Genomic DNA, 16,352 nt, shown 5'->3' with positions numbered 1-16,352 from the left:
AAATAATGAAATTTATACAATGCACAGTGGTGATTATCAGGGACTGGGGTGGGGGAAATAGAAATTGTTTAATGGTTTTAGAGTTTTAGATTTGCAAGATGAAAAAGTTCTAGATATCTTTTTCACAATAATATGAATATACTTAACACTACTGAACTGTAAATTTTAAAATGGTTAAGATGGTACTTTTCTTTTTTTTAAATAGCTCTCTGCAGTTTTATTAACCAGTTAAGTGCAGGAGCATCTGGTAAGATCAGGACAGAACTGTGATTTAAAAGTGAACAGATTCAGCATTTAACAGTTTGAAAGAAGCCACTATATTCTCTTTTCACAAACATGTTTTTTACAGAGCCATTACAGTACTAGCCATTAACCCAGTATGCCAAGTGTACTGAAGTAGAAAAGGTGCAACAAGAAAAATAGCTACATTAGAAAGACTTCAACACTTAAGGAGAAGAGTTTTTTCCATTAGCCTTGAAAACAAGAGCATATAGTCTAGATCTACCTATGCGGTCCTACATTAACTTCTAGAATTTTTGTCAGGAGTGCAAAAAGTAAATGACACTGGCCAGTACAGTCTTTGGGTATTTGGGAAATAGAAGGGGAGAAAGTCAGTTCTGAGAACAAATTAGTCAGCTTCAGTTTCATCAGCAGGATCTTTGGATTTTTTTCTTGCACACTTCACATTCTTCAACGTGCTTGCCCCTCTCTCCCAAATGCTCCAGTTTGGCAGCCGTTTGTGCCTCTTGATTCTGTTTATTGGCATCCATTTTGTGTGTCAGCTTTTCTTCTACCATTTTACTGAAGTTCCCTTCTATTGCTTTCTGAAGCACTTCTTTTTCATGTTCTCATTCCTCAGAAAGCTGCTTCAAGACTTCAGCTTCTTGGGACTTGCCTCTTCCTTCTGCAGCTTCTAATTTCTTCTGAATTTCCTCCAGGGAAAGATCCTTCTTTGATGGGGAAAGGAGTAATTCTGGGACAGATTCATTTGACTGAGGGCTGAGAATCAGCTTAAAAGCCTGGCCTGAGGAATAGTTCTCCAGTTCTTTCACCAGGGTATCAGAAGAAGCCTTGATGTGTAGACTACAAGAGATTGGTAGTGCATTTTACGCAGCCCACTGGTAAGGAAAAACCTGCTTGGTCTGAGCCACCTAGCCACACTCTCCAAGATGGTAAACTTTATGTTATGTCTTTTTTATCGTAATTTTAAAAACTTCAAAAATATGCTGTAGTTTTTCTTTTTTTTTTTAATGTTTTATTTTATTATTGAGACAGAGAGAGAAACAGAGCATGAGCAGGAGAGGGTCAGAGAGACACAGAATCCGAAGCATGCTCCAGGCTCTGAGCTGTCAGCACAGATGAGCCTGATGCGGGGCTCGAACCCACAAGCCATGAATGAGATCCTGACCTGAGCTGAAGTTGGCCGCTTAACCGACTGAGCCACCCAGGCACCCCTAGGATGTAGTTTTTCAACTCTTATGTTTAGGTTTTGTTAAATTGATTGAGGATATGCCACAGTTTGTTTCATAAATCATTTTGACCATAAAGACACTTTCAAAACTAAATATTTCCCTTCCTCCACTAGTAGGAAATATATAGTCTTATTTTGCCAAAGAGAAAATATAAACACAAACAAGTAAATCCCATTCTCTTCCAAGTGGTTCATCTCCAAATCGCTTTAGAAATTGACTTAACTAAATCAATCCCCACCTCTTCGTACCTCCAGTTCTTTTATGCTTAACTTTGAAAAGATCCAGGGAAGGTGTATGAAAAGGTCAGAATCTATCTTCTGAGCCATACGTCATTAGAAAATTTCTATCACTATTTGTGTGCCCTTCCATTATAGGTACAATACAGTTTCACAAGAATTGATTTGTGAAGGAAAGTGAAGAATAGAAAGAAATGCAAGTTGAAAGAAACAAAATCACTTCAGATATTTAGAAACATTTAGAAAGCTTTTCTCAAGTATTCTGTGTAACATGGTTTCTTGACCTTACTCAAGTTGCTTTTTCTTTATTCTACAGCTGAAGATAGCTTTCCTTCATTCCTTCCCTTCCTTTACTTCTTTTATGCTTTATTTATCTCATCTTTAATTCAGTAGGCATTTGGTGCCTCTAATCATCTTATGAGTTTCTATTAGGTCTTTAATTCTCCATGTCATGTAAGACAGTCTGTAGGTGCAGTGCTACACCAGAGAGTGAGGGATGACCAATTATTTTACTGTCGGTAAACCTGAGTGCCTGTTTCCTGTTAATTATCATGTGTGCTCCAGTGATTTGCCCTGTTTTGGAGTCTATACTTTTCAGTTTTCACAGGCTGCTATATTGAAACTATTTTATTAGATATTATAAAAGGTTGAAGAGTATATGAGGCAGTAGGGAGATGTATTTGTCATCTGCCAATAGTGTCTGATCTACCTCTTTGTATTTAGAACAAACAGAATAAATCTTTTTAGGGATCAAGCAACATTTCTTGAATGGCCAGTGGTGCCATTATGGATATCACTATTTTACAGACTATTAAGATAGGAAAGCTTTTTGAATGCCTATTGTTGCTAGGCATAGATCTTTTTTCCCTTATAATGTTATGATGTATGCATAATTTATTTTTCTCTTTTATAAGAATAAGAGAATTGAATGGGCAACTGGATCAAGATCATCCAACCAGTAAATGAAAGACAAGAGATCTAAACCTAGGATACTCTATTTCCAAAGTGTCTAAGCTTTCTATCTTGATGATTGGCCAAATTTAAAATACTTAATAGTTACAATTTTATTTCAAGAGGAATAATTTTATTTACTGTGCCAATTTCACTTCAGGCATTTACAGATTAGCACTTTTAACCCTTCTTTCTTGACACAAAGACATTTTCTTTTAAAGACATTTGCATGAAAATGAGCTAATCCATAGTACCGTGCTTTACCTGTTCAATCCATGTTATAGTGGTTTATCAGTTCACATTTTCCTTATTTCTGACTTGAAAGCGTAAGTCTTGGTGTGCTGAAAAATGACAAAAAAAATTAATGATCAAATCTCGAGAAAGCTGAGGCTAAGAGTCTCTGGAAAGTGAAATGTATTGAGTCATGAGGAACGACACTGCAATAGTAAGGCTGCTTTACTGACAATCACCGTGTCTGGGCGTGTGCCTATGGGGAAAGACATAAAAGCAGGGGCATTTTAAGAGTTTATTAGTGTGCAACACTTAACTTTTGAAAATCGTGCTTTATATCTTATGAAACACTCTTAAGTGTGCCCACATCTCATTAAATGTAATATCTAAACAGTGAACAAAATGTAAATGCTTTTTATAGTTTTGTTGTTGAAATTATTTATGTTTGGTTCTGATTTTTAAGAATCATAGGGGCACCTGGGTGGCTCAGTCAGTTAAGCTTCTGACTTCAGCTCAGGTCATGATCTCACAGTTTGTGAGTTCGAGCCCTGCGTCTGGCTCTGTGCTGACAGCCTGGAGCCTGGATCCTGCTTTCAGTTCTGTGTCTCCCTCTTTCTCTGCTCCTCCCCTGCTCATGATCTGTCTCTCTCTAAAAAATAAAATTAAAAAATTTAAAACAATATAAAATAAAGAATCATAGTGCTTACTAGAGAATTATTTTGAAATGATACAATCTAACCTACAAATTGTACTGGGTGACCTAAATTGTTATTAATATTAAATTTAATGATCAATGAAATAAACAGCATTTATTTTATAGATATTTAACTATTTTGTGTTTGGGGTCAATAACTTTTGTTTTCAAACTAGAATAATATTTTTTTAAAAATGTGTTAATTTTTGAGAGAGAGAATGTGAGAGAGAGGGCATGCTTGAGAATGGGTTAGGGGCAGAGAGAGAAGGAGACTGAGGATCTCTGCTGTGCTGACAGCACAGGGCTCGAACTCCAAAGTTGGACCCTTAACAGATGGAGCCACCCAGCCGCCCTCAGAATAATGCTTTTTGGAAAGGATCTTTATTGAGAGATCATTCACATACCAGACAATTCAGCCATTACAATGTGCAGTTCAAAGGGTTTTAGTATATTCACAAATAATTGCTACCATCACAACGGTAGATTTTAGAACATTTTCATCACTTCAAAAAAAACCCTATTCACCTTAGGATTACCCTCCCTACTTATTTCTCTTTACTTCCTCTCCATCCCTAGGCAACCACTAATCTGCTTTTTATATCTATAGATTTGTTAATTTTGGGTATTTTACATGAATAGAATAACGCAATATTTAACCTTCTGTTACTGGCTTCTTTTACTTAGCTTAATGTGTTCAAAATTTATCCATGATGTAGGATGTATCATTAATCTATTACTTATTATGGTTGAATAATATTTCCATTGTATGGATATATCATATTTTATTTATCCGCTCATCAGTTGGACCTGTGGGTTATTTCCAGCTTTTGCCTGTTGTAAAACAGTGTTGGTTAAATATTTGTGTACAACTATTTGAATGCCTACTTTTTTTTTTTTTTTTACATTTATATGTTTTTGAGAGAGAGAGGCAAAGCACAAGTTGGGGAGGGACAGAGAGAGAGGGAGACACAGAATTTAAGCAGGCTCCAGGCCCTGAGCTAGCTGTCAGCTCAGAGCCTGACACGGGGCTCAAACCCACATACCGTGAGATCATGACCTGAGCCGAAGCCAGAAGCTGGACGCCAGATGCTTAACCAACTGAGCCACCCAGATGCCCCTGAATGCCCACTTTCACTTCTTTTGTGTATATATTAGAAGTGGGATTAGTGGATCATATGGTAACTCTATGTTTAAATGTTTGAGGAATTGCTATTCCAATGTGGCTGCACCATTTTACCAGCAGTATACGAAAGTTCTAATTTTTTTTACATCCCAGTCAACATTTATTATTATCTGGCTTTTGATTCTAATGTCCTAATAGGTATGAAGTGGTATCTTGTGGTTTTAATTTACATTTCTCTGATGACTAATGGTGTTGAGAATCTTTTTATGTTGTTGGTACCCACTTTTATATCTTCCTTGGAAAAATGTTTATTTAAATATTTCGCCTCTTTTTTTTTAAAGATTGTTTATGTGTTTCTCTAGTATTGAGTTGTAAAAGTTCTTTGTATACTTTGGATATGAGTCTCTTATCAGATATATGATTTATTTTTGTCCATTTTGTGGGTTGGCTTTTCATTTTCTCAGTGGTATCCTTGGAAGCACAAACATTTCTGATTTTGCCGAAATCCAGGTATCTATTTTTCTTTTGTGGGTTGTGCTTGTGATGTTATATCTGAGAATCTTCTTCAAATCCAAGGGAACATATCTTTTGCTTTTTTAAAAGAGTATTATAGTTTTAAAATTATGTCTTTGATTTATTTTGAGTTAATTTTTGTATATCATGGGGCAAAGGTCCAGCTTCAATCTTTTGCAGATGGCTATTAAGTAATTTTACCTCTGTCTGTTGAAATACTCCCTATTAAATGGTTTTGGCACCCTTTTCAAAAAATAAGTTGGCCATAGACATATGATTTCATTTCTTGACTCAGTTATATTCCATTCATCTGTATGTTTATACTTTTGCAAGTACTACACAGTTTCGACGACCAATGCCTGTAGTAAGTTTAAAATCAGGAAGTGTGAGTACTCCTACTTTGTTCCTCTTTTTCAAGATTGTTTTGTCTATTCGGGTCCCATGTAATTACGTATGAATTTTATAGTCAGCCTATTGATTTCTACAAAGAAGTCAGCTGGAAATTCTGATAGGCACTGTTTTGAATTTGTAGGTCAGTTTGAGGAGTATCACCATATCAAGTCTTCCAACCCATGCTCATGGATGTTTCTTCCATTTGTTTAGATCTTCTTTAATTTCCTTCAACAATGCTTTGTAAATTTTGAAGTATGAGTTTTGCACTTCTTTTAAAAATTTTTTAATGTTTATTTTTGAGAGAGAGAGAGAATATGAAGGGGGAGGGTCAGAGAGAGAGGGAGACACAGGATCTGAAGCAGGCTCCAGGCTCTGAGCTGTCAGCACAGAGCCTGATATGGGGCTCGAACTCAACAATGGTGAGATCCTGACCTCAGCCGAACTCAGATGCTTAAATAACTGAGCCACTCAGGTGCCCCATGAATTTTGCACTTCTTCTAAGTTTATTCCTAAGTGTTTTATTCATTTTGATGTTATTGTAAATGTTGTTTTTATTATTTTTATATTGAGATTGTTCTTTGCTAGTTCATAGAAATACTATTGATTTTTGTGTATTGTCCTTTTGTCCTGAAAACTTGCTGAATTCATTTTTTTTTTTTTTTAGTTTTAATAAGTGTATTCCTTAGGATTTCTTGTATACAGTGTCATGCCAACTGTGTTTGGACATAGTTTTTATTATTTTAAAATTTATTTTTAATGTTTATTTATTTTTGAGAGAGACAGAGAAACAAAGTGTGAGTAGGGGAGGGGCAGAGAGAGAGGGAGAGACAGAATCTGAAACAGGCTCCAGGCTCTGAGCTGTCAGCACATAGCCTGATATGGGGCTCGAACTCATGAACTGTGAGATCATGACCTGAGCTGAAGTCCCACCCTTAATGGACTGAGCCACCCAGGTGCTCCTATTTGGTTATAGTTTCACTTCTTTTCTAATCTGGATGTATTTCTTTCTTGCCTGTATTGTCCTGCCTTGAACCTCCAATAGAATGTGGAACAAAAGTGCTGAAAGAAGCCATTTTTGTCTTGTTACTGATTCTAGGAGTAGGGCATCCAGTTTCTCAGCATTATGTATTGTATTAGCTATAATGTTTTTTGAAAATGATTTTTACCAGGTTGAGGAATTTTCTTGTATTCCTTGTCTGTCATGTGTATTTATCATGAAAAGTTATTGAATTTTGTCAAATGCTATTCTGGTGTTTATTGAGATAATCATGTGATTTTAATTTTTTACTCTATTGATATGATGCATTAAATTGTTTTTTCAGATGTTAAACTAACCTGGCATTCCTGGAGTAAATCCCACTTGGTCATGGTGTGTAATTAAAAAAAAATGTTACTGTATTCAGTTTCCTAGTATTTGGTTGAGGATATTTGTATTCATGTTCATAAGAAATATTTGTGTGTAGGTTTTTTTTTTTCTTGTGATGTTTGGTTTTGGCATCAGAGTAATACAAGGTAATGAGGTGGGAAGTGTTCCATCCTCATATTTTTTGGAAGAGTTTGTGTATAATTGGTATGAATTATTTGTTTGGTATAATTCACTAGTGAAGCCATCTGGGCTTGGGTTTCCTTTTTGGGTAGGTTTTGGTTAATAATTCGTTCTTTTCACTTGTTATAGATATTTTGAAATTGTTTCTTCTTGAGTCAATTCAATAGTTTGTGTCTTCCAAGGAATTTGTTATTTCATCAAAATTATCTAATTTATTAGTGTAAAGTTGTTCATAGTATTCCTTTATAATACTTTTTGCCCCTCTAAGTTTGGTAGTAATAGCCTGTCTTTTATTTCTGATTCTAGTATTTTTAGTTTCTCTAGTTTTTTCTTGGTTAATCTATTCGTAGGTTTTTCAAACTTGATCTTTACAAAGAACAAGGTTTTGTTTTTACTGATTTGTCACTGTTGTTTTTTATTCCCTATATTATTAATTCCTGTTCTAATTTGTATTAATAAAATAATTCTTTTATTATTTTCTTCCCTTAGATTTAATTTGCTCTTCTTTTTCTAGCATTTTAAGGTGGAAGCTTAGGTTTTCTATTTGAGATCTTGCTTTCTACATATAAGCATTTGCAGATATAAGTTTTCCATTAAGCACTGCTTTAGATACATCCTTTAATTTTATATGTTGTGTCTTTATTTTCATTGATCTCAAAATATTTTCTGTATTCTTATTTGACTTCTTCATTGACCCACTGATTATTTAGGAGTGTGTTTGTGGATTTTCCTAATCTTTTTCTGTAATTCTACTTTCATCCCATTTTGATTGGAAAATCTACTTTGTATTATTTATATCCTTTTAAGTTTCTGAGATTTGTTTTATGGATTAGCATATGATCTATCCTAAAGAATCTTTCTTATGCACTTGAGAAGAATGTATGTTCTGTCATTGTTGGGCGAAATATTACATAGGTATTTTTTAAGTCTAGTTGAATTGTAGTGTTGTTCTAGTCTTCTATTTCCTTGTTATCTTCTGCATAGCTGTTTTATCCATTATTAAAAGTTGAGTATTGAAATCTCCACCTATTATTGAATTGTCTCTTTTTACTGTCATATCCAGCTAATAGCTCTTTTGTAATCTCAGTTTTTAAAGGCACTCAAATATCACAGGCCAAGATCATTGTGCCTCAGGTGCTCAGTGGGAAAACGGTGCAAGTTGAAAGGTCTCCACTGACAAAGTCTGAATGTTTCAACAGATATGAACTTATTTTCTCAAGATTATTTGCTCTGAAAACTCTGGATTTCTAATGGTCTAATTTCCAATGGTTGAGGATGGAGGCTAAATTTTCATTGTAAGAAGAAAAGAAAGAGATTTTTTTAGCTTACCAAATGCTAAAAAAAAAAAAAGAGAGAAATTCAATTTATGAAGTGGAGGTAAAAAAAGAGACTGATTTCTTCCTTTGGTATTATGTGTGGAAGCAACAGAACAGGAAAGGAATAAGAAATAATAATAGAACAATGTAATGTACTCTTGTTGTGTGGGGGAGGGAGAACTGACTAATTCAGTCAGAAACTGTATTTGCTTCCATTACACCCACTTACTTTCTAGTCACTATTGCGGAACTTAGATTCTCAAGAGGTATGAGAATGAAAACATCCCTAGTCAAAGACACTATTTATTTCTAAACAGGGCTTCTATCCTGAGTCTTTTTCCACTTTTCTTCCCACGAGTTAAACATTGATACCTCTTTTATGACTATCCCTTAAAATTACCATAAGACCCAGGTCTGGACATCCAGATGAGGTCCTTTCTTTCCCTGGGGTAGTGCCTTGTTCCCTTAGCTAAGTATAGTCAGAGGTGTCCCAAAACAAAAGTCTGGATCCTCATATGTTTGCCAAAGAGAAGAAAAAATGCAGGATGTATTGTCATATTTCTGTGATCCTTTAATTTCATCCATATAATGTCCCATTTGTTTATACTGGGGAAGAGAGAGTTCAAAGCATCATTTCATAATGGCATTGTGCCTTGGTACATGACACAACCTTAACCTTTGCAGGAAGCATTTAAAGTGAGAGTTTTGCTGATGGTTGCTTTTTCACTAATTCTGACAAAAGGTATTGTGGAAAAATATTTCCTTTCTTATGAATTTCCTTTTAATATATGTGTTTAATAATATAACTATAACCAATGAGTAATAATGCTTAACAGACTTTCACTTCTTAGTAATAAACAATTTATTAAGCTAAAAAAAGAGTCTAATAAGAGTAGAATATACGACAAGTTAAGCTTTGATTAGAAGTAAAGACTTAAGTAATGAGGCCCTACTGAGGGTGGGCCAGTCAGAGGACACCACATGGGAGTATCTGGCTCACCAGAAGGCATTAAGAGGGATTTGAGTGCTGAGGACTCTTCACAGAGTGACAGAATGTAGAGTAGATGATATTTGGAGGGGGCCAAAGAAAACTTTTCTTTTTCATAAATTTGCCTACAGCTAACTCTGCCCTGTCGACATTAAACTGGGCACCACTAATTTCTGGATCTTAAAACACATAAAAGTAAAAATGTTATGTATTACCTAATTAATTTTTAAATAACACCATTTGTTATTTTGGGACACTTTCTCAGATTGCATCAACCCATGACAGCAAGTAATGGTGGGCATTTATCACTTTTAATGATCCAACTGAGCACTCCCTGTACTTCCTATACTGTTCCCCAGAGTTACTCAGAATAAATCCTTGGGAATGCAGCAATTCTATAGAACACTTACTTTGAGCTGTGTGTAGGGCTTCCTGGTTTGCAACATATGCCTTTAGGAACTTAGCAATCTTTATAGACAGTTTTAATGCCCCAAATGAAGCAGTGATTCTAAAATGAAGTGTACTTTTGGGGACTCTGACTATACTCAGAGTTACCAGAGAGGCGCTATTGATCTGGGAGGTGAAAAAAATAACAAAAGCTCTGTTCCCAAAGCTCCAAACTCTGTTAAAACAGGTCGTCCCAGGGGTACCTGGGTGGCTCAGGTGGTTAAGTGTCTGACTTCAGCTCAGGTCATGGTCTCATGGTTCATGAGTTTGAGCCCTGCATTGGGTTCTGCTTCAGATTCTGTCTTCCTCTCTCTCTGCCCCTCTATCACTCTCTCTCTTAAACATAAATAAACATAAAAAAAATAACCTCCTTGTTAAAAAAGAACAGGTTGTCACATATCTAGAGGCCCCAAGGAATGAAAGACCAGGCCTCTGGGCATTGTCTCCAAAATTCTAACCCAAATTAAGACTGAAAGAGCTAATGATTATCACAGAGGGTTACCTCTTTGGCTCAGTGTGTTAAGCCTCTAATGGTTTGTGGGTTATGATCTCAACAGTTTGCGGGTTTGGAACCCTCATTAGGCTCTGCCCTGACCATGAGTGGAGAGCCTCCTTGAGATTCTCTGTCTCTTCCTCTCTCTCTGACCCTCCACCACTCACACTTTTTTTCTCTATCAAAATAAATAAGTAAACTTAAAAAAAAATCTTAAATTATCACAGGAAGTATATATGGATATGTAATGTGTGTGTGTGTGTGTGTGCGTGCGTGTGTGTGTGTGTGTGTGTGTGTGTGTGTGTATGTTGGAAGGAAGAAGCAAGGAGGAAAGAAAAGTGGGAGCCAATATAGATCTTGCATGACATTGAAGCTTGAAACTTCATTGAGCAAGTTAAAACCAAATCCTCAATTTCAAAATCTCAAACATCCTTTGAGTCACTTAGTACTTTGCTTAGAACATCAAGAATTAGACAAAGGAAATCCTAAACCACTGCACCTGCTCATATTTTATTCTTGTTTCCTCATAGCCAAGATCTGAAGGATTATTTTTATGCTAGGTTAAGGTCTAGGATAGGTTTAGACCTCAGCTTCCTTCCATCTTCCCAGACTTCTTCCACCCCGTTATCCCTTCTTGGGTTTTTCTTGATATTATATTCTTCCAAGGGTAATAAAGACAACTGATTGCTCTGGCTTGATTTATAATCCTTTTGTTTTTCCCTGTGAAAATCAAGTGAAGATAAATGAACTTTGATCCCCTTTAAAAATCATTACCTCTCTCCTCTCTCAACCTTCTCTTCCCTCCTAACCCTTCCCCACAATGACGGTATTATTGAAGACTAGAGAATCCCATTTCAGAATCCCATTCATTCTCTAGAATACTAGAAAAGGTCTTGTTCTTCTTGAACTTGGATGAGATCAAGGGAGACCTCTGCAAGATCATGACTCTATTTCCATAGAGACTGAGAGGAGAAAGTTGTTTCAAATATCAACAAAACATCAGTTTGGGGGTAGTTTTTTTTTCATTATGATTTTAGGACATCATAATATTCTTATGCCTTACAGATGAGAAAATTGAGTCTCAGCCAAGTTCAGCGACTTGCCTGAGGTCTCAAAGTGGCACAACCTCAGGCTTCCTGACTGGACTAATTTTCTTTCTACCATGCCATGGCTACTGCTTAACTGTTTGTTATTTTATGTTTTATTTATTTTTATAAAAGGTTGTGGCCAAGGGAATTTCCACACCATAATGTATGAAGTTAGTCTGATTCAGATTAGAAGAATGAAGTCTTGGAAACATTTCCCAATAGAAAAAGAAGAGAGAAGAAGAAAGAAAAAAAACAGATTATGTATTATATATCAAGAACTATTTACAATAAAGAGCCTATAGATACCACATGATTTTTTAAATTAACTATAGAGTCATTTTAAAGATTTAGATTAGAAAAGAACACTCACATGAATACAGGATTGTGTGTGTGTGTGTGTGTGTGTGTGTGTGTGTGTATACTCAGTTTCTTTCAATCTTATTTTGGTTTATCAAATTCAGTAAATGAATAACTCCTGATAAATGACTTGCATGGAATAGGGTGTAACAAATGATGATGTTGATGATGGTGAAAAATGTCCTGTAGTAAGATGACTTTAGGAACACCATATATACATATTTGCCTCTCTTCTCTCTCATGGCCCATTTCTCTCCTTTACCCTGAATTGCTCTCCAGAGAGGTGGAACCAATATGTATTTCTAGTAATTGTATATATGTGTACCACTTTCTTTACTGTCTTGACAACACTGGGTACTATCAATTCCTTTATAAAATTTTACTACTCTAATATGGTAAAATTAAATCTTACTTTAATTTACAGTTTCCTGATTACTAACAAGATTGTATTTTCTAATCATAGTAATAGTAACCAACATTTATTGAGTGCATGTACCATGACAATCATTTGATAATCCCTTCAGTGGATTGTGTCCTTTATTCCTGATAGTATTACTGTGAGTTAGAATATCTGATTTTTACATTGCAGATGAAAAGGCATACAAGGATTGGTGACTTGGCCAGAGTCACTCAGCTAGTAAGTGGTCACCTAGATTTGATGATCTGAGTCTAGAGCCTCATGCTCATGAGAATTTTGAGTTACCTTTTTTTTTAAGTTTGCTTATTTATTTTGAGAGAGAGGGAAAAAAATCCCAAGCAGGCTTCACACTGTCAGTGCAGATATGGAGCTTGAGCACACAAACCTTGAGATCATGCCCTGAGCTGAGATCAAGAGTCAGATGCTTAACTGACTGAGCCACCAGGTGCCCCATATATTAACTTTTTCTTCATATGTTTATTGTGCATGTGAATTACCTTTTATGTGAATGATCTATTTTTTGTATCCTTTGTTCCTTGTTTTATCTACATAGCCACTTGATGATGAAATTTTATTACCTAAAGGAGAGTGATTTTTTCTTTTTTCTTTTGTTTCCACTGCTAGGAGCTGTAGCAGATCAAAAGACTAACTCATGGTAGATCAACAGGAAATGACTTTAGGGGGAGGGGGAAAAGAGATGGTGGTAATGGAGGAGGGCACTTGTGGGGAAGAGCACTGGGTGTTATATGGAAACCAATTTGACATTAAACCATTTAAACAACAAAAAAAAACCCAAACAATTTTTAGAAATTTTCAATCTTATAAAATTATCTAGCAAACCATTAGAGATTATTTTATTTTATATGTTTTATTTTGATAATGGAGAAATTTCTGGGTCTTCATTTTCAGCCCCAAAATAGTAATTGAAAATGTTTATTATATTTTAAAGTGAGTATTTAGTGGTTAGACCTACTTAAGACATTCTTAAATGAAGCACTTAAAAACCCAACTATTTATTTTTTTCCAAGGAGATGTACTTGCCAAAAATATCTTAATCTATGAGTATATTGCACAATTTTAATTGGCAGAAAACATTTGTACCAAGTTAAAAATTGCTTGAGAGAGGCTTCCAACAAAATTGTTAATCTGAGATGTTGACTTCCTTTTTCCCTGTTGAAATAGTGAAGGTCACAAGTTCCAGTTAGTATGTTTTGGTTAGTTTTACAAAAGTGAATACTACAGGCCAACTTCTGCTCTTTCTCTTCATTTTTCTGGATTCATTTGTTCATTGGTTAACAGAGTTTTTCCTTTCAGTTAAATTGTTTATTAAATTGTTCTTTAAAGGAATACAGAAAAGTTACCTGCTTGACTTCAGCAATATAAACCAGCCAAAATAAACAAGCACACACATATACACTCACTCACTGAGAGACACTGTTTGAAACCAAGTGAATATTTCAAATGTTGTCCTCAGTTGTTGGAGTCTAGAATTGTATGACAACTGAAACTATGCTATTAAAACAGGAATTAGAATGAAACCACGGCTCAAGTATTGGCTAACCTTGGACATTTCTTTGGAAATGCTTAGTTCACATCATTGCTTTGATCTTTGTGGAGTGCCCACCCTGACTACAGGTGAGGGACTATGAAGGATTTTCTTGGATGGTATGGTCAACACTGGATGTTGGTCTAGACTAATAATGGATCTCTTTCCCATTCATGAGAATGGCTACACAGACAGAATCCCCTGGGCTTAGGCCATCCCCTTTCTTCTATCTAATCCAGCTGAGGATCTTCTTACCTCATGTCTGTCTTCCTTCCTTCCTTCCTTCCTTCCTTCCTTCCTTCCTTTCTTTCTTCCTTCCTTCCTTTCTTTCTTTCTTTCTTTCTTTCTATCTTTCTTTCTATCTTTCTTTCTTTCTTTTTTTCTCAAAGTCATCTTTTCCATTGCTCATTCTCTCACTGTCTTTCAACGTAGATTCTATGGAAGCAGAGAGAAAATGTTGAATAGAGGTAGGAGGAGAGTAAGCCTATAAGCACTGAGGCATCTGCTATTTCCTTTCTTACCATTGTTCTGTCTCAGGCCCAGGACTAGTCTTCATTTCTCATAAACTATCCCTTTCTCTCTTTGGTTTCCTACCAAGAGACTATGCCCCCATATGTTCCTATGAAATGCTTTAGAATTCTTCTGAACACAAGGCATATTTTACTACATAACTCTGCCCTTATCACCTATTTCCTCTTTATCTTTTCTACTAACATTGAAATAGAAAAAGAAGAAAACAAACTAGGTTTGTCGCAGTCTTTTAAGCCACAGTTTTATTTATTTATTATTTTTTAGCTTCAATGCAGTTCATTGACATAAAAGTTTAAGGTATTTAAAGTGTACATCATGGTGATGTGATTTGATATACATATGCATTACATAAGTCACATTTTATCTTTAAATCCCATTTTATCTTTATTAAAAATAAAACTGAGAAGATCTACAAAAATAGTTTTATGCTTGCTTTAAGACCAAGAGAAAAGGGTAAATGCTGTGAGATTACTGTGTTTCTCACTTGGCCAGAGAAAAGCCCTAGGCAGAAGCAAAAGATACAGTACTAAAAGTAGAAGTAGCTTGGCTAATTCTCACGGCTTTTAGGAGATAAGAAAGGGGGTGAAAGAATTCTGGACAAGATGGCGGCCTTATTTATTTTCACTCTCAGGAGCCCTTGACTCCAGTTCCTAAGCACCCCAGCAAGCCATATTCTGTTGGAGCCCTTCTCCAGGCCATGAGAACTGCATCAGAAACTTGAATTTGGGGGTGTGAGGAGCTATTAGGGAGCAAACGGATAGAACCACAGCTGAGTTTACTATGTTGGTGTGTTTTGTTTGGCCAATATGGTCAGCCTCCCTCCCTCCTTTCTCCCTTTCTCCCTCCTTCCTTTCCTCCCTTCCTCCCTTCCTCCCTGACTTCCTTCCTTCCTTCCTTCCTTCCTTCCTTCCTTCCTTCCTTCCTTCCTTCCTTCCTTCCTTCCTTTTGAAAGCTTTCAAGTGTGGAATCTTCAGTTGACCACTGGCCCCAACACTGCATGTTAGTAAATACACAACAGTTTCAGTTTATCTTGACTGCCTTGTCTTGAAGACATTTATGATCATGATTACCATCCCATAGCTGGAAATGGAATATGGGGAGATGTGTTTTTACTTCTTCCCAGGACTTTGGTAGGACTTTCCCCTAGAGCTTAGGGGAAAGCAGAAGAGGCTTCTCTGAATATATATATATATTTTTTGTTGTTAAATATATATATATTCATTTGTTGAAAGCTGTAGTTTTAAATTTAATTTATTCATGTATTAGTAAATGAAAAGGCAGTATTTATTTAGTAGGATTTCAAATATATACCTTTTTTCTTAATAAATTGCCTGTAATTTTCAATATAATGAAAAAGAAAAGTATTACTGTAAAGAATTTCAGACCTTGACCTCATTCTTACTGTAACTGACAATGTAATCTATTTTCTCTTTGCTGTTAGGTTTTATTAGGCGTTTCTGTGCACAGTTCGACTGTTTGGCTATAAAGAATCAAAAAATTAAAGAGAAACAGAAAGAACATAGAAGGGTCCAACCAAGAAGAGGAATATTTCTTTTTCTTGGTAATTTTCCTATAGAATTAATCAACCAGTGAGCTTTCTTAGGGAGCTTTCTTTTCCTCCTTTCTAGGGAAGAGTGGGAGAATGCTAGACACAGACTGAAGAAAACTATCTGATAAAAGTAAATGAACAAATTTAGTATTTGTGGGTAAAAATGGAATTTAATTAAAAAATTAGAGTGCCTTTTGTTGTAGCTGTGAATGATATTCTATAGAAATAAGTAAGAACTGAAAAATGATTAAGATGGTAAATATCATGTTACATGTATTTCATTGCAATAAAAAATGGAAGGAAAAAGAAATCAGATAGAAATGAGAAAAGTTATGAATTGTGATTTGATAGGAGAACTTTAATTTCTGAAGATCACAACATCAGCATGAGAATGGCCATTCAAATAAAGCTAACTGGCACGTGTTTAAAATCTTTAGTGTCAACTACAGTTAAGTTTGGG

The 16,352-nt window shown here is 35.5% G+C and overlaps 1 pseudogene; it reads right to left on the bottom strand.

Moving 5' to 3' along the window:
- Positions 1–628: 628 nt before the first annotated feature.
- On the bottom strand, positions 629–14,072 carry LOC115286988 (annotated as a pseudogene).
- Between the last annotated feature and the right edge of the window lie 2,280 nt (positions 14,073–16,352).

This window comes from Suricata suricatta, chromosome 3, assembly GCF_006229205.1.
Source record: "Suricata suricatta isolate VVHF042 chromosome 3, meerkat_22Aug2017_6uvM2_HiC, whole genome shotgun sequence".
NCBI lineage: Eukaryota > Metazoa > Chordata > Mammalia > Carnivora > Herpestidae > Suricata > Suricata suricatta.
The sequence above is the reverse complement of the archived record's forward strand: the minus strand, read 5'-3'. Positions and strand labels throughout refer to the sequence as shown.